The 25361-nt window shown below is 28.0% G+C and overlaps 1 long non-coding RNA gene across 1 annotated transcript; it reads left to right on the forward strand.

The window, feature by feature from the left end:
* The first annotated feature begins 8176 nt into the window (after positions 1-8176).
* Positions 8177-21483, forward strand: LOC129948230 (uncharacterized). The gene is made up of 2 exons (XR_008781843.1): positions 8177-8672; positions 21286-21483. It is a non-coding gene; the product is annotated as an uncharacterized LOC129948230 (long non-coding RNA).
* Positions 21484-25361: the final 3878 nt, after the last annotated feature.

Here is a 25361-nt window from a genome sequence, read left to right on the forward strand (position 1 = left end):
ATGAGAATGACATGTAATGAAATCAAAATATACTTTTACTTGCTATAAATTGCAAAGAGTATACGGTTTTAACACGAGATATTATTCTAAACCTAGAGCTTTTGAAGTTCTAGTGAGTTTTTCATCAAACACCAGAGACTCAAAGTATTGATTTTTATAGTTTATTATTGAGAATTAAACATTTAAAAATAATTAATATTTGTTGAGAATTTAAAATTTGTACCTTCGGTCTCTTGCCAGTCTTTTCGACAAATTCTTTGTAAATTTAAAATTTGTAGCTTCGGTCCGATTCGTCGAATTCAAAAATGATTGCAGTTCTCGACGTTTCACGGTCCCTAGAATCTAAATTTAAGATTTTCGGAGAGATAATAATTGTTTGCAACGAAAAATAACGTTTTTGACATTTGGTAAAATAGTGAAACAAACTGAAGAAAATTTTTCCTAGAAAAAAAAATATCTTGGCAAAAATTTACAATGTTGTCTAATTTTATACTTAACAAAATATTTTTTTTAACATTTAGTAATTTGTTTTAAACCAAATTGTCAGTTTTGTCATACAAATACAAAAATTAGGCTGGGACGCAACCCACCCTGATAACTTCCCATCCCATCAGTCGATTTGTCTTGCTTAAAAGATTGTAGGTTTCCGTGTTGGGTTAAAAAAGTTGTCAGTTGAATTATTCTTAAAAAAATTAAATTACCAACAATATTTTACATATAAAGAAATGGTTTAGTTTGAAATTCTAGTTTTGTTAAATAGATTTTTAGTCGAAAAAAAAAGTTTATCAGTTTTAGTAGCATTTCTTAAATTTTTACAAATTGGATGAATGAATTAATTTGTTGTTTGTTTTAATGTCAAACACCTTGGCTTTGGTCCATAATTTAATCATGAATCGTCTTACAAACGAACAACGCTTGCAATTATTGAATTTTATTACCAAAATGCGTGCTCTGTTAAAAAAATTCATCGCGCACTTCTTTCATTTTACGGTGAGCTTAATCCACCCATTGAAGCGGCTATTCAAGCTATTGTGACTTAATTTCGCTGAAAACTTAGATTGTTGGACATTAAACCACCAACACGCTTACGCAGGGTATGAACTGAAGAAAATATCGCAGCTGTATTGGCCAGTGTTAATGATGACCATCAATTATCGATTCGTCACCGTTCGCAGTAATATGGCCTCTGTAACTAAACAACGTAGAACATTTTGCGGAAGGATTTAGGTGTGATGCCTTTCAAAATACAGATGCTGCAAAAATTAAACCCGAACGACCTACTGCAACGTAACATTTTTGGTGAATCGCCTCTTTAAAAGTCCACTTTTTATCGAAAAGTGTAGCGATGAAGCTCATTTTTGGCTCAATGGGTACAACAAGAAGAATCGTTAGTTTTGGAGTGAATATCAGCCAGAAGCATTGTAAGAGCTTCCAATGCACCCAGAAAAAGTCACAGTTTGGTGCGGTTTGTGCGGCTGGTGGCATTATTGGACTGTACTTGTTCAAAGATGATGATTCAAACAAAGATTTCATGCATCTTTCTGAATTTTTTGTCGCCCTTTATACACAGTGGAATATTTGAACGCGTTCTAATGAAAAATATATACTTTTGTTTAAGTTTTATTAAAAGCTATCTTCTTTCTAAAGACGGATTTATGTTCTTACTTAACATCATATCCAAAATGACTACTCGCAGAAGACAAAATGCTGTTCCGATTATCATTAGGTTATCAGCAGCATTTAATTCTTTAGCAACATGAACCAATTGGGTGGTGAAAAGAACAGCAAGGTTTGACTTCAATCAAAAGAGTCATCTGCCCGCTTATTATTACGAATTCCCGGTGTAAATGGGGTGGTAGATGGAACTCATATTCAAAATTCTACTTACACTTTGACAAAAAAAACTTCGCTCGCAAACACATTTGATGTAGAGTGATTATTTTCGATTTTGCCTTGTTTTGAATTCTACTTTCGAGTTACGTAGTTCCTAGTTTATTCGAAAGTTGATAAGAATGTAGTTGGCACTACTAGAACTATCCGATTCTCGTTCGTTCGAAAGTAGTCAAATAGATACATAGTAACAATTTTTGAATTCGAGCAATTTCATTGTACAATCGAGATACATAGTAGGGCCCCTGTTGTATGAAAAAAAAACTACTATAAAAAAGTACTAAATATCGAAAACAATATTTTCTGAAAAATAAAAACAGTTTGAAGACAATATTTTTAATTTTTTTTTAATTTTTGAAAAGGTATTTGAGTCGAAAGTAAATTTTTACCAAGCTTTACTATTGCTTTTTTTAAAGATTTTTCTCAAAATTTGATTGAATGTTGACAACAATATTTGTTAAAAGATTAAAGATAGTAGGAGTAGTAGTAAAGGTTTGAAAAGATATTTGAGTCGAAATCAATTTTTATCAACTTTTGATAATTTTTTTGTTTAGGTTTTTATATTTTGTAAGAAAACTGTCAATTCGATTTTTCTCAAAAGTTTTCAAAATGTTAAACAGAATTTCTCATAACATAAAATTAGTTGGAAGCCATAATCTCAACTTTTTGAAAAGTTATTTTAGTCGAAAATCAATTTTTACCAACTTTTGTTAAATTTTCTTTTAAGTTTTTATTTTTTGTAAAAAAACTGTCAATTTCATTTTTCTCAAAATTTTACCGAATGATGACAATATAATTTCTTATAAGTTAAAATTAGTTGAAAGCCATGATCATAAGGTTTTAAAAGATATTTGAGTCTAAATTCAATTTTTACCAACTTTGAGTAATGGTTTTTTAGGTTTTTATTTTTTATAAAAAAAAATGTGTCAATTTGACTTTTCTCAAAATCTTACCAGATGTTAAAAACGTTATTTTTCGTTGCACAAAATTGTTTTGCAGATAAAATCATTTTGTATTCGTTAAATTTTTGGGGTTACAAATTGTTTTTTCTCAGTTAATTTTGATTTATAAAAAAACCGTTAATTGGAATTTTTCCAAAAATATACTTGTTTGGTATCACGACGTTACAGTATATGATATAAAATTTAGTTCAAGTCTCTAGCGTTTTTAGTTCATGAGATATTTAGGGTTAGCCAAAATGTTCACCTTTTTTTAAACTGCTATGGTAAAAAAACACCCACGCAATTTTCTTGGGAGCCCTTTCTGCATCTATCTGCCTCATTATCTGTGTAACAAAATTTGTTTGAAGTCGATGTCTCTTCTGGTTCTTGAGCTATGGACAACGAAAAAAATGTCGCGAACGTACGGACGTACACACGCATCTTTTATTTCGACTCTGGGGATCTTAAATTTTCATTTTGACAAATCGGACCCATTAAAAATACTATACAAAAATGGTTAAAACTGATGTTCGATTCTCGATATCTCGTCAATAATGAAGGTATTGACTCTCAAATGATATCATTCTGTGCAAAATATGGTTGTTAACGTAAGATAATGGTTTACCAAAAATCCTAATTACGTTTTTTTAAATAAGAAATAATTTTACTTAAATTGTTAAAAATCGATTTTTGACTTAAAATATCTATAACAAAAACCAATTTTGAAATTTAATAAAAATTCAATTGACAACTTTGTTTACAAATTATGAAATTTTACGAAATATTCGAAATGGTTTGCGAATCAAGTATTATGTGAACAAAAAGAATTTTTTATCTTACAAAAAATGTTGTTATTAATATTTGTTGAACGTTTAGAGAAATCGACAGACGGTCATGAAAAGGAAGATAGCATCCAAGACTTTTTTTTGTTCCAATTCCAACGACTTACGAGTAGATGATAAATTCTCTGCATTTTCCTATTATTTTAAAAACTAATTATTATTGACAGTCTTGAGCTGTTTTTATTACATTTAGTTGAGAAAATTTTTCGAAAGGTTTGTTTGTTCAACTTGACTTTAGTGAGTGTTTCGAAAGGTTTGATTATAGTTGAATAGCTGTACAAAAATATATGTTTTTCAAAGACTAACAAAAATGCTGATACAAACTAGGATTAGGTTAATAAATCGGAGAGTTCATCAAAAATTCTACTCCTTGGAATTAGAACAACATTTTGCAAGAGATTTAATGAGTTGTGGTTTTCTAAAACGTACGAGTATGATAAACCATTACAAGAAGCGATTCTGTTTTTTATTTTTATAGTTCTTCATTTATTTTTTTTCTAGAAAATTGCTTGGTGTTTATGACTTTAAGATCAATTTTAGTTTTAGTTCTGAAAAGTGATGTTATATTTACTGCACTCATCGCTGATATAGAAATATTGGTACACTAAATATATTAATTTCTTTATTTGGTGTTAAAGGAGCATTTTCGAATTTAAAAAAATGCTTGTGATATTATTGTATCTTATTGGTAACTCTGCTTTAATAAAACTCAGCTTCAATACACTAATATATTTTTTCCATTCTCTGAAAAATAAATAAGATACTCGTTGAGAAGACACCCATCTAAAAATAGTAAATTAAATTATTTTGTTTCGTAGACAAGATCATTTCCAACCTCTAAGTTCTACCATAATTTATAAGTTTATTGAACTCTGCTGATGACATTACAAGAAAACTAATTAGTAAAATTAAATTTTTTACTATCCATTTGTTTGTCTACCTTCCGTATAATTAAAGAAAAGTACTAAGAAAATATGTATGTATTGAGATGGTACTAAAGATGTTTTCTTGAAAGAAAATTCTCTATGCTTGCCTTAAAGTACAGTCTTTATGGTTGGGTAGTTTGTTTCAATTATAGTTATTTTTTATGTACCTACATATCTAGAAGCTTATTTCGGAAATGAATCACACGTGGGGCTCAAAGTTAACCTTACAAAATATTTTGACATTTTCGATACATTTTCTAAGTTGTTGTGAAAGGAAAAGGTTAAAAAGGAAATCAAGGTCCTAAGTGACTGTTTTTGGTATTGAATGGAATGGATTTAGAAAAGTTTTATGGAACGAGTCGAAATACTGTAGTTCAAAGTTGTGTATAAATAAGGTGCTATATCTTTTTCTGCTGTGTCTTTAATTCTTTATTGAAAAATACTGTACCTATATTAAGACAATTATATTCCAAAATCAAAATATTTACATAACTTCGACAAACCCAGAATTGGTATTTGAAATACAGTATTTCAACCTAAGCCGGTTTCAGAGTCCATATAGCCGGAGTCATGCCAAACATGTCGTTTATGTTGTTTACCTAGTTTTTCTAAGTTTTTGAAAAATTAATATGGCTCGAAATTTTTAATCAAACATGACATTATGATGGTAGAGTCCCTCAATTCCATTCATCTGTCTGTCTGTACAGCCCAAACCATTATTCGGTAGATTGACTGCAAATTTGAAAATTTCGGTTTGAGCCAATTCGTGTTATGCGATTTTTAAATGTTTTGTTTAAGACTAAAAATATTGCTCCGAAAGGAATCGTTATTTTGTTTTTAAGTTTTCGGAAAAACTAATTAATCGACTTCTATAATTTTTTTCTGCAAAAGCTCTGATACTGTTTTAATAATATTTAATAATCAATGTCATTGTTTTCATTTTTGATTTTCAAAATTCCGTATTTAAGAGATGGGTTATAATTTGTTTACGAAATTAAAGTTTTAAACTGTCATTAATAAACTCTAAGTAACTGTATACCAAAAATATTACATTTAACAAATAAATTTGAAAAAAAAACGCTCTAACAATATTTAAATACAAATTTTGGAAAATTAAGTTTTTTTTCGAGAAATCAAATGTCGTTTAAATGTTTTAAAAAAAACTTTTTGCCAGGTACATTTTTAGATCTTAAAATATAGACATTTTTTTAAACAGACTCTTTGGATACATAAGAAAGTTCGTACGACCCAGTCGCTTTTTATCTGTCATACTTTTGATAATTTGCACATTGATAAGACCGATAGGTTTATTTCTAGATTCTTCGACGTCAGGCAGATACGATTTTTGCAATTTTTGATCTCAAGAGCCACTTGTATTTTGTTTTGCTCAAATTTTTTTAAAGTGAATGTCCTTGACTACCTAAGAAAGTTGGTTCTAATGTCAGAATGCGGTGGGAAATCGGCTGAGTTTGTTCCTTTCGAAAAGTATTGATTTCCTGTACTTTCCTAAATTTTATTCGGGAGTAAATCACTTATTAATTACAAAGATTTTTAAATCAATTTGTTTTCTAATGTTGTGTTCATGCACAACGGTGGATCCAGACTTTTAATCACACTTTACATATAGATGATTTTTTGCTCACCACTTAAAAATGTTCTGTAGAGGAGGTTGTAGAGAAAAAAATGTTTAGTTCTTGAATTTCAGGATATAAATTTAATATATATTTTCTCTAAAAAATAAATAAATACAACAAAAAAAGGCAAAAAAATAAGTTTGGAAGAAACTTTTATGTGGTACTGACAAATTACACGTTTCAGAATCTCTTTTCACTTCAAATTCCAAGAGATTTGAAGCTTTTATATCAATAGATATGAAACGTTCATTATGTTATTCAATAAGCCATTTGTTTAGCAAAAATTTCACTTTTGCTATTTTTGGGACATTTATATTATTAAAATTCTTGTTTAAATCTCAGTTCTCGAACATTCAAAGCAAACTCACTTCAAAAAGTAGATTTATTTAATTTTTAAAGATTTTAAAAGTTTTTGTATTCAATAAAAAATCAATTTTGAAAGAAATAAAATGCACGATGGGTCGCTAGAACTTGTTAATTCCTTCCATAAAGTCTGTTTAAAATTATTTATTATATTTTAAGATTTAACAATGTATCTGCAAAATAAGTTTTTTTTCCCAAAAATTTAAATGCCATTTTATTTCTCAAATAAACTAGATTAATTTTTTTTTACAAATTTTGGGTACTGTTTTTGAGTGCTTATAATTTTTTTTATTTAAAATGGTGACATGAAAAATATACATAATGACATTTAAAAAAAACTTAAAAAAAATAAAGGTTTTATAAAGGGTACTCTTTTGGATTAATACCGAAATATGTTTTTCTTGTTGCAAGAAACCAAATTAAGGAAAAAATTTAGAACGTTTTGAATTTTCGAATTATTTAACATCGTAATGTCATGTTTGGTTAAAAGCTCGAGTTCGAAATTTTGTACAAATTACGAATTTTTGAGACGTAATTGAAGGCAGGATTTAAATGAAACTTATTATCAATTTGACGATCTCTTATTTAAATTTTTTTTTTTGAAGAACCTGAATATTTGCTTAGAAACAAATTTTATGGAAAAATTTAAAGCATTATTAAAGTTTATCCAAATTATAAATTGAGTGAAACTAAAATTTTAGTTGATTTTGACACCAAACCACTTTTTGGAAAATGTCGTTAAATTACTTACAAATCTTTAGACGAAACATTTATTTGTACAATTTAACTGTATAAGCATTTTGGCTCATATGACCTGGATCGTCCATTGGTCAAAAGTTTATGAATTTGTGCAGGTCCAGGTTCAGGACCCCTACGACCCCCCTCTTTATCCGCCATTGTTCATGCATAGCTTAAGAATATAGGTGCTTTAAATTTCAATTTAATAAGACCAAGTATACATTCCACACCTACGTATTTTTTACTTACTTAATAATTAGTTAAATTTCATTCCTACAACAAATATTTTCACTATTTAATCATCTTTATATATGTAAGTTCAGCGCTAAGGGCTCATATATTTATTTATAGTTATAACAAGTTTCATGCTTTCAAGAACAGAGAATTTATTTTAAATAAATATTTCAGTCACCTCTATTAACATATAAACTAGTTTAATTTATAGATCTAAATTCATTTCAAAGGTACATTTTATGATTTAAATACTTAACATAACTCTATTATCAAATTCCATCTTCATTTTATTATAACACAAGGGTACAAAAACTATATACCCACCACCAATGCATGATATAAATCCGGAAATAAAAATCTATTTTCAAACAAATATCATAATTCGTATTTTATTTTGGCCAGAACAAACAACAACAGACATTCTTCTCATCTTCATCATTATAAGATAATACAAAGCTTTAAGATACAAAAATATCTAACCTGTCAAACATTGATTCATCTTAAAGATGTTGGACCTCTAAGTGCTCACTACGACTACACCAAACTTCTTTTGTCGATCAATCTGTCTAAGTTTTCTGCAATCAATCTACCAACTTATACCTGTTCTTGGAGCCACTTCAGAGACTCGGAAAATGTTTACCTATACTTCTTTTCAGGTGAAGCCCAGGTTGCTAGAACGTTGTTGGCAAGTCGTCGCGTCGTGATCGTCGTTGTTGGTCGGTCGTCTGTCTAGCTGCTGTTGTCGTATCGGTTAAAATATAAGACATTCGCATTGAACTTGCTCAGTTTAAGTCGAATCGCGAAACAAAACCTGGCTCTCTCCCAAGTACTCATTTATCAAGCTTTAAAATTATTTATCTTGACTTGCACGTGCTGAAGCCAATCGGGTTAAAAAAAAGGTGTCTTTCGTTAAGTAAAGAGATCTATTTTGAAATGTCAAAATAATGACAATATACAGCGTTATCGTTCAAATAATTCTTATTTGTCACTGAAAAATCCAACGGAAAAATAGGAAACATCGAAATGACATCTGACACTTTGTTGTTGAAACTTCAAAATAACTTCAATGAAGATGACGGCAACGATGAGGAAATCATTACCAAGGTCATTATATAGATTTCACATTTGTTTATTTTTTTTTTAAATTTTTATTTTACACATTGTGCTAAGTGGTAAAAAGAAAATTATTCGGCAGAGTGAACGTGAACTAGTATTTTGTATATACGTTAACATTCTAATATCTTAAAATATACGCTTGCGCTTGAAAGTAGGTTGGTTAAAGCTTCAAGTTGATATACTATGGAGTGGTTATTCTTGAGTTAAAATTTAATTGTTATGAGAGGTATTATAAAAATTCTATATATTTTTTTTGAGGCCTTATACCCACCTCACATTTACTATATAAGTAATTTATATTTCGAGCAACTTGATTTTGCCGCTTTAGTGGTTACGCCAACTTCTATATCGGCTAATTATATATTTTTGTTTTTATATCGTGTCTGTATACTTTTGTTTATAGGTATAAAGCAACTTGCAGTTTTTGTTTTACTAAGGTTCTTATGTAGTATTAGTAAAAATTGCATGACTCTGTCGCAATCAAGAACCTATGTTCATAAAAAGCTAAGACAAACCTGTAAGATTAAGTTAATTGCCAAAACAATTATTTGAAATAATTTAAATTTTGAACTCATGCTGTAATTTTCTGATATAAATTCTAGAATATTTGCAGCGGTGCTTTACTTAAAAGTCGCATTTTAATGGGCCTTAATTCTTGACACATAATAAAGCTGAGCAATTTTTAATTGACAAATTGTCTCAAACCATCAGGGGTTTACTTTTTGATTTCGTTTGCTCTTGATGTTATAATCGGTGATATAGACTCTCCAATCTCCAGTTTTTTGTTAGAGAACATTCAGTCCTGGTTTAATACTACGGTCTAAGATATAGTTTGTGATTTGTGTTTCAAGAAACATACGAGTATATGGAAATGTTAAAAAAATCAAAACAATAGCTGCTTTTTCCCACCAATTGAGGTCGATTATTGGCAGTAAGAATATTAACAAGAGTTGCTGTGCAGAGCTTCATTCATGATGAAATCTATAAAATATATGTAACCTGTCAACAGGTTGCCAAATTTGAAAACTAAGTCCTGTTTTATCAACGGATTTTAAGTCGTTTAGTTAAGTTGTGACAAAATATTTGGCGAATGATCAGTCTTTCAACTTTTAACTGTCAACTTGTATAAGGTTGCCTGTGAAAAAACAGTGAAACTTTTTGATCTTAAATAAAAACTTTAGGACAACTTTTTTAAAATATTGTTTAGTCATTAACTTTTTTTATAAAAGACAAAACATTTTTTTTTGTATGTAAGATTGCTTTTTGAGTTATTAAAGATTATTAATACTAATAGCTTACAACATAATAGCGCAAAAATGAAAAGAGAATTGGTTATTGAGCCATGAAATTTGAAAAATCAAGGTTGAATTATAAAAGATTTATAAACGCAGAATGACGAACATAATAAGACAACTCACTGTAACTTAATACCTCGTTATTATTAAAATATCGGTTTGTTTTTATGTGAATCCAACACAGGCCCAATTATGGGTAGGTATGTAGATCCAAGTTATCTCCGGCTAATTTTAATCAGTTTTATATTTTAAATTTTCTAATGACATGACTGTTAGCGGCTAATTTACATACACGTTTTTGTAATAAAAATATTTAGAAAAAAATATTCTTTTTCCATAAACTGGTTAACTGGTTATTAAACACCATAAAAAACTGCAAAAGTTCTGCAGTCCCTTTCGTGTAGTTTTTGGTTTTGTTGTCACTTAAACATTTCTAAAGCGAAAATCTGTTAATTTGGAAAAAAATATTTTGAACCACAAATTTTGGGTTCAAAGATATTTAATCCTACTTTGTTCGACTTAAATCGAATACGTTCTGAAACTTTTCTTTTTTCTTGTTCGCAAACTAATTATTATGCAAAAATAACTGTATTAATATTTAGTTCAATGACAATGATTGTTTAACTTGTTCTATGATGGAATTATTATTGGTTTCGTAACAAATAAAAGTTTTATTGAGCGTACGTTTTACTAAGCTTTGAGGTTTTAGAATTTCAATTCGATTTTTAACGTATCTTATCTTCTCATTGTTTTTGCAATCAGTCCAGTTTGTCGAATTGAAAATTTTGAAATTTCTCTCAAGGTCCCTTAAATCTAAATCAAAATTTTTTAGAGATATGTCCGTATACATCTGTACGTTCAGGATACCAATTTTGCTATACAGATAATAACACATATAGATACAAAAGGGTCTTTCAAAAACATTGAGTGGGTGTTTTTTGTTACTAAATCAATTTAAATAAAATGCACGACTGGGTCGCACGAACTTGCTCCTGTATGCTAAGAGTATGTTTAAGAAAGTACTTATATAAGATTTTAAAATATTCCTGTGAAATAAGTTTTGTCTTCAAAGATATAAACGCCATTTGATTTGTCTCAAAAAAATCCGCGCGATCTTTGTATATGAAAACCATAGTACTCTCATGAGCCGAAACTTTTAGGACGACAAGATACCGATACCGAGTCGTTCGCGTTAGTATCGAAAGTGGAGAAATTCAGCGGAAGCGAGAAAAAAATATTATTTCCATTCCCATAAGCAGCCAGCAGAATAAGGGAGATAATTAATTTTCGACCCAAAAAGTTTACACTTGTATATGTTTTACCTTAAAGAGCATCCATATGAAGGTTCATGAATTTGTTTTTGTTTTATTTATATCAATGCACTTTATATAACAAACAAAATGGCTTAATATTGTATCTAATAAGAGCATCAAACAAACTTTTGCATGCTTACGTCAGCTGTTTAGGATCTTTTACCCATATTTGTTGTTATTTACATTCATAAGTCTGCTTTTACTTGGGTACGATCTTTGTATATGAAAAATGGTTTCTATTATGTATAAAGCTACGTTGCGATTCATATAGATTCAACTTGTTCCTTCAAAGCTTTTTTCCTTTAGATAGCTTTATTGTAATTTCATCTAAGAAGAACCAGGATGGAAAATAAATAAGATAAGAAAGAGGCAGACCATGAATGTTTAAGTTGTAAAGCGATCGCCTCCTATTGGTTGTGTAGTTAGGTCGTTAGGTTAGATAGATAAAGCCATGTTTATGATGATAATGAAGGAATGTTATTTGTAATTGGAAGGTTCTTACTACAATCCAATCCTATTTCTCATTTCCTATAAGTTTTCAGCGCAAGCATGGAGTTATTAAGTTAAGTTTATTTTTTTCGTTAAAGTTTAAAAGAAACAAGTATAGGAACAGGTAGAAGAAATTGCTATTCATGTGATGTTTACAGTCAGGCTCTTGGACGTTTTGGATTTTAGTTATGAAGTGATACGTAAGCAGTAGTTGTAGAAGTTGTATGTACGTAATACCTTTATAAGTAGATAGTTATAATGTGTACACGTTGAAAAAATGATTCTAATAGAAAATACTCTTTCTGGCCCGTTTCTTTAACTTGTACTAAGTATTTATTCTTTTATTTAGGCGGCAAAAGAATAATATTTTAAAATCATATAGGTATACAAAAGTACCAAGATATTACTTCTTGATAGACACTTTAAAATAGATTGTTGATTAAACATATCATACTCGTTAATCCGATGCAGTGGCGCTACACGGCCATAGTTGGTATTTACAATAGTTATAGTTATAAAAATACATTTATAACCAAATGCATTAATTTGGATAAAAGATAGGAATGTAATTAAAATTTTGTCAAAATAATTTACTTCAAATACAGTAAAAATAATTAAAAACAAAAAATTTTAAGATTCAAAATTTTACCTGAAAAATAAGTTTGTCTTAAAAAATTCAAATGCAATTTTATAAATAAAAAAACCGTTGATTTTCCAAATTATTTTTTTGAAAATCGTTAGAGCGGTTTTTTTTTAAATTAATTTTTTGTTAATAAAATTTTTCAATTTTGTTCTAAAAATATTTTTGGTATGCAGTTGCTTAGAGATTAAAAATATACGCCTTATATTTAAATTTTGTAAAAAAATGTTGACCCGTTTTTGAGATATTGAGTTTTGAAAAAAAAAATTTCAATGTTTTTTTAAAAATTCAAACAATTAAAAATTGCACTTTTGATAATCACATATTGTTAAGGCAATATAAGAGCTTACTCAGAAAAAAAATTATTGAAATCAATTCATATGTTGCTGAGAAAATTAAAAAACAAAATAACGGTTCTATGAGCGGTACCATTCCTGAGCAATACAAAAATATGTTTTTCTTATTAAAAGAAGCCAAGTTAAAAAATAAAATTTTAGAGAAAATTTAAGAAAAATCTATCGGTTTGTTTTTGAGAAAATTGGAATTATCGTTTTTTGACCAAAAAAATTGTATGGGGGCCACTGTAAGTTTTGATCTTAAAAAAAAAATGAAAAAAACGCCTAACGCGAATCTGCTGAAAACCTTAACTTCCAAGTTTGAAGTCAATCGACCCAATGGTTTAGGCTGTAGGAGCGTGGACAGACAGACAAAACCGACCGGACGGAATCGCGGGACCCACTTTTTTCGGCTTCTCTACCATCGTAATATCATGTTTGATTAAAATCTCGAGTTCGAAATTTTGCACGAATGCAAAACTTGCCATATAGTTCCTATATGTCGCAAGTAAAAAAGTAAAATTTTGGTGGACCCAAAATATCCCACGTATCAATAAAGCTAGCAACTTCAATAAAATTTGATATTTTCAAATGTGATGTGATGATTATACCAAATAAGTATAATTTTTTGAACAAAAATCAAATTACGGTTTCTTATAAATTAAAAAACTGATGAAAAATATTTGTCACCTCGAATATTTTACAAACGATCAAAGATTTTACCTATGAAATAATTGTATCCAACAAAGACTAACGTTTCTGATATCTGGTAATTTTTTTGAAAAATCAAATTACCGGTTTTTTACAAAAAAAAAAAGAGGCTGGGATGCGACCCACACTGGTAACTTCTCATCCCGTCTGTTTATTTGTCTTGCTTAAAAGTTTGTAGGTTTTCGTGTTGGGTTAAAAAAGTTGTTAGTTGAATTATTCTTACAAATTTTTAAATTTCCAACAATATTGTTCATATAAGGAAACAGATTAGTTTGAAAATCTACTTTTGTTAAAAAGATTTTAAGTCGAAGAAAATTTTAACCAATTACAGTAGCAATTTTTAATTTTTACAAATTGTATAAATTAAATTAATTAATTCAAGAATATCAATTTTTAAAAAATTTGCGTACTATTTCTTGTAGATTTTATTTTTTGTTGGATTTTTATAAAAAAAAACAATATTTTTTGTGAAATAAAAAGAGTTTGAAGACAATATTTTTAATTTTTGCAAAGCTATTTTAGTCGAAAGTACATTTTTACCAATATTTAATATTGTTTTTTTTTGTAAGTTTTTATGTTTTGTAAAAAAAAACTGTTAATTAGATTTTCCTCGAAATTTAACTGAGTATTGACAACAATATTTTTTTAAAAGGAAAAAGTAGTTTAAAGCCAATATCTCAAAGTTTGGAAAAGATATTTGAGTCGAAAATCAATTTTTACCAACTTTTATTAATTTTTTGTTTAGGTTTTTATTTTTTGTGAAAAAACTGTCAATTCAATTTTTCCGAGTGTTGAAAACAATATTTCTTGTAAGTAAAAATTAGCTGCAAGCCATAATCTTAAAGTTTTGAAAAGATATTTGAGACTAAAATCAATTTTTACCAACTTTTGTGAATTTTTTTTTTTTAAGTTTTTTTTTTTTTTTGTAAAAAAAAAACAGTTTACCTGATGTTAAAAACTTAATTTCTCGTTGCACAAAATTGTTTTGGAGATAAAAAATAAAAAAAAAAATATCACGTTACAATATATTATACAAAATTTAATTCAAGTATCTAGCGTTTTTGGTTCGTAAGGTATTAAGGGTTAACCAAAACTGCTATGGTAAAAAAACCGTCCACGCAATTTTCTTGTGAACCGCTTTTTTCATATTTCTGCTTTATTATCTATATAACAAAATTTCTTGAGCTATGGACAACAAAAAAAAACGTCGCGATCGTACGGATGTACGGACGTTCGGACGTAAGTACACACGCATGCACTGACATCTTTCTAAAAACAATTATTTCGACTCTAGGGACCTTGAAACGTCGAGAAATGTCAAAATTTTCAATTTGACAAATCGGTCCACTTACAATAACCTCCTATGGGAAGATGAAAATAAAAACAGTAAAGAAACATTTCTAAAAATCTTCATAAAAATCCAACCCGTTTAAAAAAAAATCACAACATTGGTGAAAATTGATTTTTGGTTGTCGATATCACTTGAATCAATGAAGGTATTGACTTCAAAATGATTTCATTCTGTGCCTAATTTTGTTGTTATTTTTAGACAATGGTCTTAAAAAAATGTAATCTATAATCTTCTGTATATTAAAAATAAAAACTTTCAAAAATGTCTACTAAAATTAGTAAAAAATAGTTTTCGGCTATAAATCTCGGGAACAAAAACGGATATTGAAATCAAACTTATTTTATCAAAAATTAAATTGACAACTTTTGATACAAAACCCAAAAACCTACAAAAACAACAAAAAACAAAAATGGTTTTCGACAAAAGTATGAGGAAAACGATAAAAGATATTGATTTAAAAGTTTTTGATCTCACGAAAAATATTGTTGTAAATATTTTGTTTAAGTTTAAGACAAATCGAAAAATATGAAGTTATCAGTGTGGGTCTCTTTTTCAATAATTGTTTGTTGTTTTCATATGTTAAAGTGTTGGTTTTAGTAAATTTATATTTATCTGCATTTAGACTCGACATTTCCCCATAAATTTGTTAATTGAAAATTTGATTAGTTGCATTATTATTAATGTTACTTTATGACATTCCACTTACTTATACTTCTTTTTGTAAGTCATCATACTACAAAGTTAATTTTAGTTCAAAAGTTTAAGGTCATGACTTGAACTATAGATTACACGATTAATATAAATCTAGAACTTTCAATCGGCTACTTCCAAACATTTAATTTTTTGTTAATCCATTCTTTAATTGGTTATCAAAAGAAACTAGAAAGAATTGAGGGAATTAATTGCACAAAGACCTTGATAACCTTTTAGGAATCAACGACACTAAACAAGCAGCTTGTGGAACAGTCTCAAGGTGAATGGGATTTTACACATTGTGAGCTCAATATAGATAAATACTTGTATAGTTAATTCAGGCAATGTAGTTCGGTATCAAATGTTCTAAAGAAGCCATAATGCGGTTCTTTATAAAAGTTTGCTGGAATGATTTTGATTAAATGTATAGTTGTTAAAGTAATGTTGTAAAAATCGCATCAACATTTGGTGTCATTGTGCTGTTTTTCATAATTTTTAATGTTTAGTCTAATATTTTGGTGTGCTTAGTTTTGTATACTTTTACCTTTTATAAAAAAAATTATAAATTAACAATTAAATGGAAATCAAACAAGTAATTTATTGTTTAAGTATTGTTCCTTATAAAAACGACAATAATTAAGAATGGGATACAATTTCAAAAAATACTTACAAACGCAGAATATATTGAATTAAGGCTTTCTAAGACTAGATGCAAGATTTGATGTAGATATTTTTTGTTTGACCATTTTGTCAATGCATCTAAAAGAATCCAAATAAATGCTTCATAGAATAAAGTTATATCAACTATTTTATTGGTTCTCTTTTTATACGAAAAATAATTCACATATGATGGTAAACCACTTTATAGCCTTGATTCATTCAAAGCTACTTCGTACGTTATATTTATATTTTATGGCATCTGATCATTGATTGGTAAATGTCATTAGTAAAAAATCATGTTTCTATCAAACAAATATAGCAGCAAAATAAAGAACTTGGACACAGTGAAACCCGCTTAGAAATATTGCTCTTAAAAATAATATATGACAAACAAAATTAAGATATTGTTAAATTCTTGTTCGTCGTTGTATTATTAATAATTAAACACATTTTTAAATGTAATAATTTTATGATAATCTTATAATTCTTTAAAAGTTGTGCAATAATCCATACGAACAGCAGATATAGCTTTATTACATTTATCTTGTCCATAACTTCTTTTTAGTCTGTCTGTACATAGAAAAGAAAAACTTAAAGCTCTGAGAAAAATAAATCAATTTCATTTGGAAAGGAATTATGAATGTGTCTTATTTTGTGATTTTTTAAATAGACAAACTTACCTTTCAATATCAAACACAATTACATATCAACAACACATTTATAATAATTACACTTGACATTTTTCTTTCAAACTTTTCAAGTAAACAAAAACTTATACATATGTATGTGTATTTCAAGTCCACTGTATTACTAATATATTAAGCCTAACAAAAAGGTATATATAAATAGTTTGGTTAGACTTGAACAAATCTTTTTTGTCACTTTTTGCTTAGTTTTTAACTTTTTTCTCTTATCAATAAGAGCAAGAGTTGTTTCTGCTTAATTTAAAAGTTGTAACCAGTAACAAATTATTCTAGAACAACTTTTTTAGAGTACAGCAATTGATGCTATGCTAAATTATATTTTTATACAAATGTCAAAACATGAACAACTATTGTATCTCCAAATTGGTTAATGTCTGTAAATCTTGACAACTTTTTCATAACCTTGATTATTAATTGTGAGGTGTAAAATAAAGTATAATCAACCAAAACTGCAATGCTTGTAAATATTTATTCCTGAACAATATGGAATTTATATAAAATTATTGTCTTGATAAAACTTGGCAAATTATGAACTTTAATTCAATTTTCAATAATTAGAATTCAAAAACGTTTAAAATCATAAGCTTTGGGCATAAAACTATCCAGTTTAAGCACTTACTTTTTATATCTAGCAATAATAGCTTGTGTTGATGTATACACAGTAATAAACTTAAGTGAAATATTACGTGTTTCTCATCTACCTTGAGAACAATTCTAAATAGCTTGCTATAAAACGAAGCAATCTTCCATGACTTTGAAAGGCAATTATAGTTATGATAAATCAAAATTTGATTGGTTTTATATGTATTTATATTATGGCGAGTAAATTATCTTTAATAAATGTTCACTTAATTAAGAAACCTTTAAATTTAAAAATAAAACAAGACCAGTTAAGACGAATTCAAAAATGCATTATCTCTTTAATCAATCATGCATATAACTTTACTAACTTAAAAATACGTTAATAGTAATACTCATTTAATTGATGTGTTTTTTTTTTTTAAGAAATCAACAAAATTGACCCTAACTTATTTCAATACGGAAAGAATTAAATAGTTTATATTATATTATTAATAGCAGTAAGTCACTCATGTAAAATTGCATAATTAAGAACATGTTTGCCAATCAAACTTTGAAGATCAAGATGTTGGGCTTTTAATGCTAAAAACTTGCCGAATAAAAAAAATATATTATAGCTATATTTATTGATTTTCCGTGTGCTTAAGAATTTTTGTGTTATTTATATTTTATACAAACATATTTGGGAAATAATATTTAGCAATGTTGTAGAATTTATGTAAATAAAGTAACTTTAAAATATCATGTAATTTACCTTGAAGGACAACTTTAATTGGTATAAACAACAACAAGATATGCTAATTAAAGGCTTGTTTAAATCTAAAAATCATATAGCTTCATATATAAACAATTCGATTGTATTAAATATCAATAAATATTTTCCAAGCCAAAATACAAAAATGCCAAAACAATTAAGACCTTTTTTTTACTCAAAATAAAGTTTTCTTTTGTGACTGAAGTATGACTAATAATGTTTGTGGAGGGCATTAAAGATTATTTATCGGCAGGTACAATAAAAATGATTTTATTAACATGTTTGAATTAAAGGCTTCATTTAGCACGATTTCAAGTTGAAGAATTTACTATGAGACATCGATTTGGTTGAGCTAATAAGTTTTAACCTATGTATAGGGGTCAAAAAATATGTTTTGTTAATAGGGATTAAAGTTGTTTTGTTTCTTTGGTATTAAAGTTTAATCCATCTGAACTTGGAACACCAAAACACCTAGTTACATAAAATTGTGTTTAAACGTATTTATTTTCTTTGTTGATAAATTAATAAATATTTAAACTTATTTGCAAAAGTTGATGGTCGAAAAAATCTCTTAGTATGAAGTCGTGTGATTATAAACTGGAATGACATTTTTGTGATTGTATACTTGACCCCTATATTTTAACTCTTGATATTATAAGTCTTTAATGTCAAATTAATTTGAACTGGACAATTTATGTGTAGTCCAAAAAGTTAAGTTAAAAGTTAGTACAAAACGTCTCCATACAGCAGCTTGATTTTAGTGTTTTTTTTTTTGAAAAAAAGTACTAGGAATAAATGTAAAAACCAAAGTGGTAATATTGAAAAAAAGTTAGTTTCCATCTTCACCTTTTTCCCAAATTTAAAGAAATTGTGATTGTGATTTTCAAAAACCCGTTTTTAATATATTGTTATAGTAAATATTTTATCTCGAATCAACAAAAAAAAGCTGCTGTGCGGAGACTATTTGGAGGAAACTACCAAATTTGCGTACTATTTTTGTGGATTTTATTTTTTTTTATAAAAAACGGACTATTGGAATTTTTAAAAAATGTACTGAATGTCGAAAACAATATTTTCTGTGAGATAAAATATTTGATTTGAAAATCACTGTTTACCAACTTTTAGTAATACTTTTTTTAAGTTTTTATTTTTTGTAAAAAACTGTTTATTTATTTTTTTTTCTCAAAATTTTACTGAATATTGAAAACAATATTTATTAAAATATAAAATTAGCTTAAAGCCAATATCTCAAAGATTTTTAAAGCTATTTGAGTCGAAAATCAATTTTTACCAACTTTTATTAATTATCTTGTTTAGGTTTTTATTTTTTGTAAGAAAACTGTAAATTCGATTTTTCTCAAAATTTTACTGAATTTTAACAACAATATTTTTTAAAAGAAAAAAAAATATAAAATTAGTTTAAAGCGAATATCTCATATTTTTGAATAGATATTTAATTCGAAAATCAATTGTTTCCAACTTTTGTTAAGTTTCTTGTTTAGGTTTTTATTTTTGTAAAAAATCTGTCAGTTCGATTTTTCTTAAAATTTTTCAGAATTTTGACAACAATATTTTTTAAAAGATAAAATTAATTTAAGGCCAATATCTCAAAGTTTCGAAAAGATATTTGAGTCGAAAATCAATTTTTACCAACTTTTATTAATTTGTTTGTTTATGTTTTTATTTTTTGTAAAAAAATTGTAAATAATATTTTTCTCAACATTTTACCAAATGTTGACAACAATATTTTTTAAAAGATAAAATTAGTTAAAAACCAATATCTCTAAGTTTTGTAAAGATATTTCGGTCGAAAATCAATTTTTACCAACTTTTATTAATTTTCTGGTTTAGGTTTCTTATTTTGTAAAAAAAACTATAGATTAGATTTTTCTCAAAATTTTTCAGAAAGTTAAAAACAATATTTCTCATAAGATACAATTAATTGAAAGCCATAATCTCAAATTTTTGAAAAGATATTTGAGTCGAAATTCAATTTTTACCAACTTTGAGTAATGTTTTTTTTAGGTATTTATTTTTTATACAAAAATTGTTAATTCGATTTTTCTCAAAATTGTATGTTATATCAACAAAGTTATTTTTCGTTGCACAAAATTGTTTTGTTGTTTTCAAAAAATATATTTGTTTGGTATCATTTTACAAAATTCAATTCAAGTCTCAAGCGTTTTTGGTTCACGAGGTATTTTGGGTTAACCAAAATGTTCACATTTTTTTTTTAAACTGCTATGGTAAAAAAAAACACCAACGCAATTTTCTTGAGAGCCCTTTCTCTGCATTATTATCTGTGTAACAAAATTAATTTATTTGAAATCGATATTTCTTCTGGTTTTTAAGCTTTGGACAACGAACAAAATTGTAGCGAACGTACGGACGTACGAATGTACGTACACACGCACGCACAGACATCTTTCTAAAAATCTTTTATTTGGACTCTAGGGACCTTGAAACGTCGAGAGATGTCAATAACTTCCTTTGGGAAGTTAATAACATGTGTGAAGTATGAACAATTATTGACTTATCACTTTTAAACAAATATATGGTTTTTCAATAAGAGGTTTCATTTTAATATTAAAATAAATGTATATTCTTAAGAGAAATCAAATGAATCTATTTTATTATTAACAAAAAAGGCTTTCATTAACAATAAGAATAATAGAAGCCAGATGACAGCGGCTACTCTTTGACTTGAAGTGCTCCATTACAAATGCGTTAACTTCACGAATTTCATCTTTAATTCTTTACTTAAATCTTTGGTCCCGATAATATTGAGTAATTTCAAGAACACAACAAAAAATACGACTTTGCTGGTGATCGACATTCTTAAGGTTTTGTAGTTACTACCTTTAGGTGTAAGTCTTTATTGAAAATACAGTATATTTTATTTTTTGGTGAATGTCTTATTAAAAAGATCGACGAGAAGTCGAAAATCTCAAAACGAAATTTCTGATTGGAAATCCCTTTAGAAAGTTTAAATTGCAATGACCATATTACAAAGTTACAGTTAGTTTTAATCCAAACATATTAAAAGAAAACTAACTTATCATTTTATTTCTTTACAGATTCCATCGATTGTGGCTTTCTTAATGTTGGATTGAAGTACTGTAAACATATCAAAAGCAAGAAAATACTATGTGATTTTCTTATTTGAAGTCTGAAGAATTAAAATGTATTTTTGATAAGTTTAAGTATATAAATTTAGTTTTGTAAATATTCTGTTTTTAATAAACATAAAAGTGTAAATACAAAAAAATGTAAAAGTTGTTTTTATTTGTTTAAAGTTTCCTCGAAATATTTGGTAATGGATTGATCAGTATTTATGTCATATAACAGCAGGAAACTAAAGTGATGTCAAATATTCTTTTATAAGGTTTTCGTTTTGGTTTGAAAATTAACTTTTTTTAAAAAAATATTAATCATTATTATCTTCTTAAAAACTATACAATTTGATAAAACTTAAGATTGCTCTAAAAAAATTACAATAGTGATTTTAAGACAGAATAGTTAGTGGAATTGGTATTTCATCAAAATAGAGATAATGCCACTTTATTGTTCATTGCACAAAAATTCAGCGTGGGATGTACAATATAAGGAAAGTTAAATTAAAAAATTAAAAACAATAAAATCAAAATGAATTTTTAAAAGAAACAAGATAAACAAATTCAAATTCATTGACAGTATTAATTAATAGCTCAACAAAACTTCGACTTTATTATAATCGAAATCAAGAAGCCACAGTTTTACTTTTTTCAAAAAGGCGAATAGAGTTGGTATAGGTTGCGTAGGCTAGCTGGAAGGCGGTTATACAATTTGCAGGAGACAACATGATAGGAGTTTCTAAAGATTGTAGTACGAAAAGAAGGAATGGCAACCAAAGATTGGTAATTGCTGCGTAAGATATAGCCTTCACATATTGGACTCTGCAAATTCCCGCCTCTAATAAAGAAAATCTTGAGAACCTTGTAATAAATAAGTATCTGGCAGACAAAATCTTTATACGCAAAGCTCCATGGAATGAAAGAGACGGGGTGAGTTATACACTTTTCTTATAGCGCATTTTTGCAGCACAATAAGCGGCTTCATTTTGTTCTGATAAGCAACTCCCCAACAGCTTATACCGTATTGCATTCGAGAATGAAAAATCCCATAGTAAACAGTTTTCATGGTGTTATCAGAGCAATACTTTCTTAGGCGATAAAAACAACTGATTGTTGAAAGAAAATATTGTTTAAACCCTAAAATATAATAAGACCAGCTCAAATTTCTATCGATGAGAACACCTAAGTATTTAAAACAGTTAACGTTAAAATTTGAAAGCAGTTGGTGTCGCAAGAAACATTAGCATTAAAATGGTGATACGAATTTTGAAAGGAACTCAAGTGTAGATTATGGAATATACTCGTAACATAAACGTCTGGAGTCACGTTAGAGCTAAGGGAAAAAACATAAGTTTAGTTTTGTTGCTTACCAAAAGTTTATGTGCATCAAACCAAACTCTTAATAAGTGCACATCATGATTTAAACCAGCCACTAGGTTAAATAAACTAACGGATCTGTATGCAATTGCTAAATCATCTGCAAACGCCCTTAGTTCACCAACAAAATGTTGTTTAAAAATAGAATAAATTAGAAAAAGCGTGGGAACAAGAACAGATCCATGAGGAACTCCAAGATTGAAAACCTTGGAGTTACTCAGGCAGCTGCCGAGTTTTACCTTTTGTTCCCTGTTTTTTCAGATAAGATGGAAACCACTCATATATAAATCCACGGAAGCCCGCATAATATAATTTGTTCAAAAGAATATTGTGGTCTATTATATCAAAGGCTTTTGTAATATCCACAGAAAGTCCACTACAAAACCTTTGATCATCCAGTCCTTTATGTATAAAAGAGCAAAAATCCAACAAAGCTTTCATAGTAGAGAGCCCACTTCTTAACCCAAACTGTTTGGAACTAAAAAATATCGAATTTTTGAGAAAGTTGAATACGTGAGTATTTAATTGAAGCTTTCAATTGCATGTTGTGTTTGCCTTTTAAAGGACTATAACTTCCTTAGATCGATTTAGCCTTCTTCTATTATGATCAATAATTAAGCAAACTGAATTATTTGTCACCTTGAAAATAATTATTTGAAATATTTAAACAGTAGTGATTTCCCATACGTGCTAGCAAGGTCTCCCATGGCTCTCGGGATCTCGAAAAAAATTTTTGTTTTAATCTAGAATGGAACTTTAGTTTTAATTTATTTTTGTTGGGGCAAAACTCCCAATTTTTCGGCTTAATTGAAGATATTAACATAATCTTAATTAAGAACTAAGTAACTTATAGCTTAGGATGGGGCTAATGAAAGTTGGTGACAGTTTTGGAAAAGGTCACTTAGACAGGAAGTGCTTACATTGGAACAAAAAACTGAAACAGACGATTGACGAACAAGATGTCAGATATCTGTCAACGTTCTTTCAGAGTTTTGAGTTTAATAAATTTAAGGTGATCTTGATATGGAGAAAGGATCAGGCGCTCATGTCAAGATAGGCGTCGAGTAAAACCCTGAATGAAGAAAAATTATTTAAAAGCTTTTATACTTTCAGAGTTTTGAGTTTAATTAATTTAAGGTGATCTTGATATGGAGAAAGGATCAGGGGATCATGGCAAGATAGGCCTTGAGAAAAACTCCAATTGAAGAAAAATTATTTGAAGCCCTTTCTACTAAAACGTCTTTTCTGTCATGGGCCAACAATAAACCAAGGAAAAATCATCAGTTTTGAATGCTTACGAAAAATGTAGGACTGATTAAATTAAAATGTTCACAAAGCTTATTAGCTGGGCAAGGAGTGTACCCATATAATTACATTTGGTAATGAAAGTACCATGTCATTTTTGCGCTATTTGTTTTCCTTTCTTACCATTAATCAGTAGCTTTAGTTGTTTAAGGGCACATTGTGAGATGCAGGGCCATTGCTCTAAATATTAGATTAGTTAATAGCTTCAGATTACTACTTTCGGATTCCATTTATTATCTTGATTCTAAGTTGTCTATAAAATTCTATTTGTCTTTCATTTGTGCTAATTTTTCTATACATTTGTATTATACTTCTAAGCAAGTTAGGACTTTCTGGTTTTCTCCAAAAAAAAAGGGGGAAAATAATTTTTTGAGTCATAAGCCACATTTTGATAAACCTGGTCACAGGTGTTTGTATAATAAATTTTGAGTTACAGCTTACATCAGCTTATTGACCAATAAATGCCCCACCCTGTTTCTTGGGTCTTTATTTTTTCGTTTGTGTGGACCTAAATGTTCAGTTTTGTTATAATAACTTTGACTATCGAAACGGTTCTAGTCGTTTTTAACATAAATCGTTTTAACAAATGTATGGAGAAATAATGTATAGGCACAAGGCGAAAGTCCCCAAAACAAAATCCCCAAATATAAAATCTCCGAAACCAAAATCCCCAAAATCAAAATCCCCAAAATCAAAATCAAAATCTCCAAATCCAGAATTCACAAAATCAAAATTCTTAAGCACAAATTCACCATTTTTTAATTATACATACATAAGAAATTATGTTTGGCGTTAAACATTATTTCTTAGATATACTCAAAATATGGTGAATCTGTACATACAAATTTTGATTTTGGGAACAATTCAGAACAAAGTTTAGTTGTGTTTATCTTTTTATTCAACAACAACAAAAGAAATTAGTACTATCTATGTTTTTCAAAAACAGTAAATATATTTGGAATTCATGGTATTAAATAAACAAATGAAACAAATAATTTGGCATAGTAGGAAAAAATTTCAATCCGTGTGTCCCAATGTCCATTTTTCCACAAATGTAATATCCCAATTTTTGTCATTCGCAAGCTGAAAGTTTTCCAAAACTTGTATCTAAAAATAAATTTTATATCATAATTATATAAGTTGTTTTGGAAGGTAGCAATTATCAAAGGTGTTAAAAAAAGCTTAATTTCGTCAATGAAAAAAGGGTAATTTTTTCATATTTTTAGGAGTTAAGTCAGCTGTAAGTCAAACTAGATATCTTTTTAAAAGAAGTTATAAATCAGAGGCTATCGTCTCACGATAACATACATATTGAATCACTATTGATGTTTGTTTTAATTTTTAATTTTAATACAAAT

This window comes from Eupeodes corollae, chromosome 2 (assembly GCF_945859685.1).
Source record: "Eupeodes corollae chromosome 2, idEupCoro1.1, whole genome shotgun sequence".
Taxonomy (NCBI): Eukaryota; Metazoa; Arthropoda; class Insecta; order Diptera; family Syrphidae; genus Eupeodes; species Eupeodes corollae.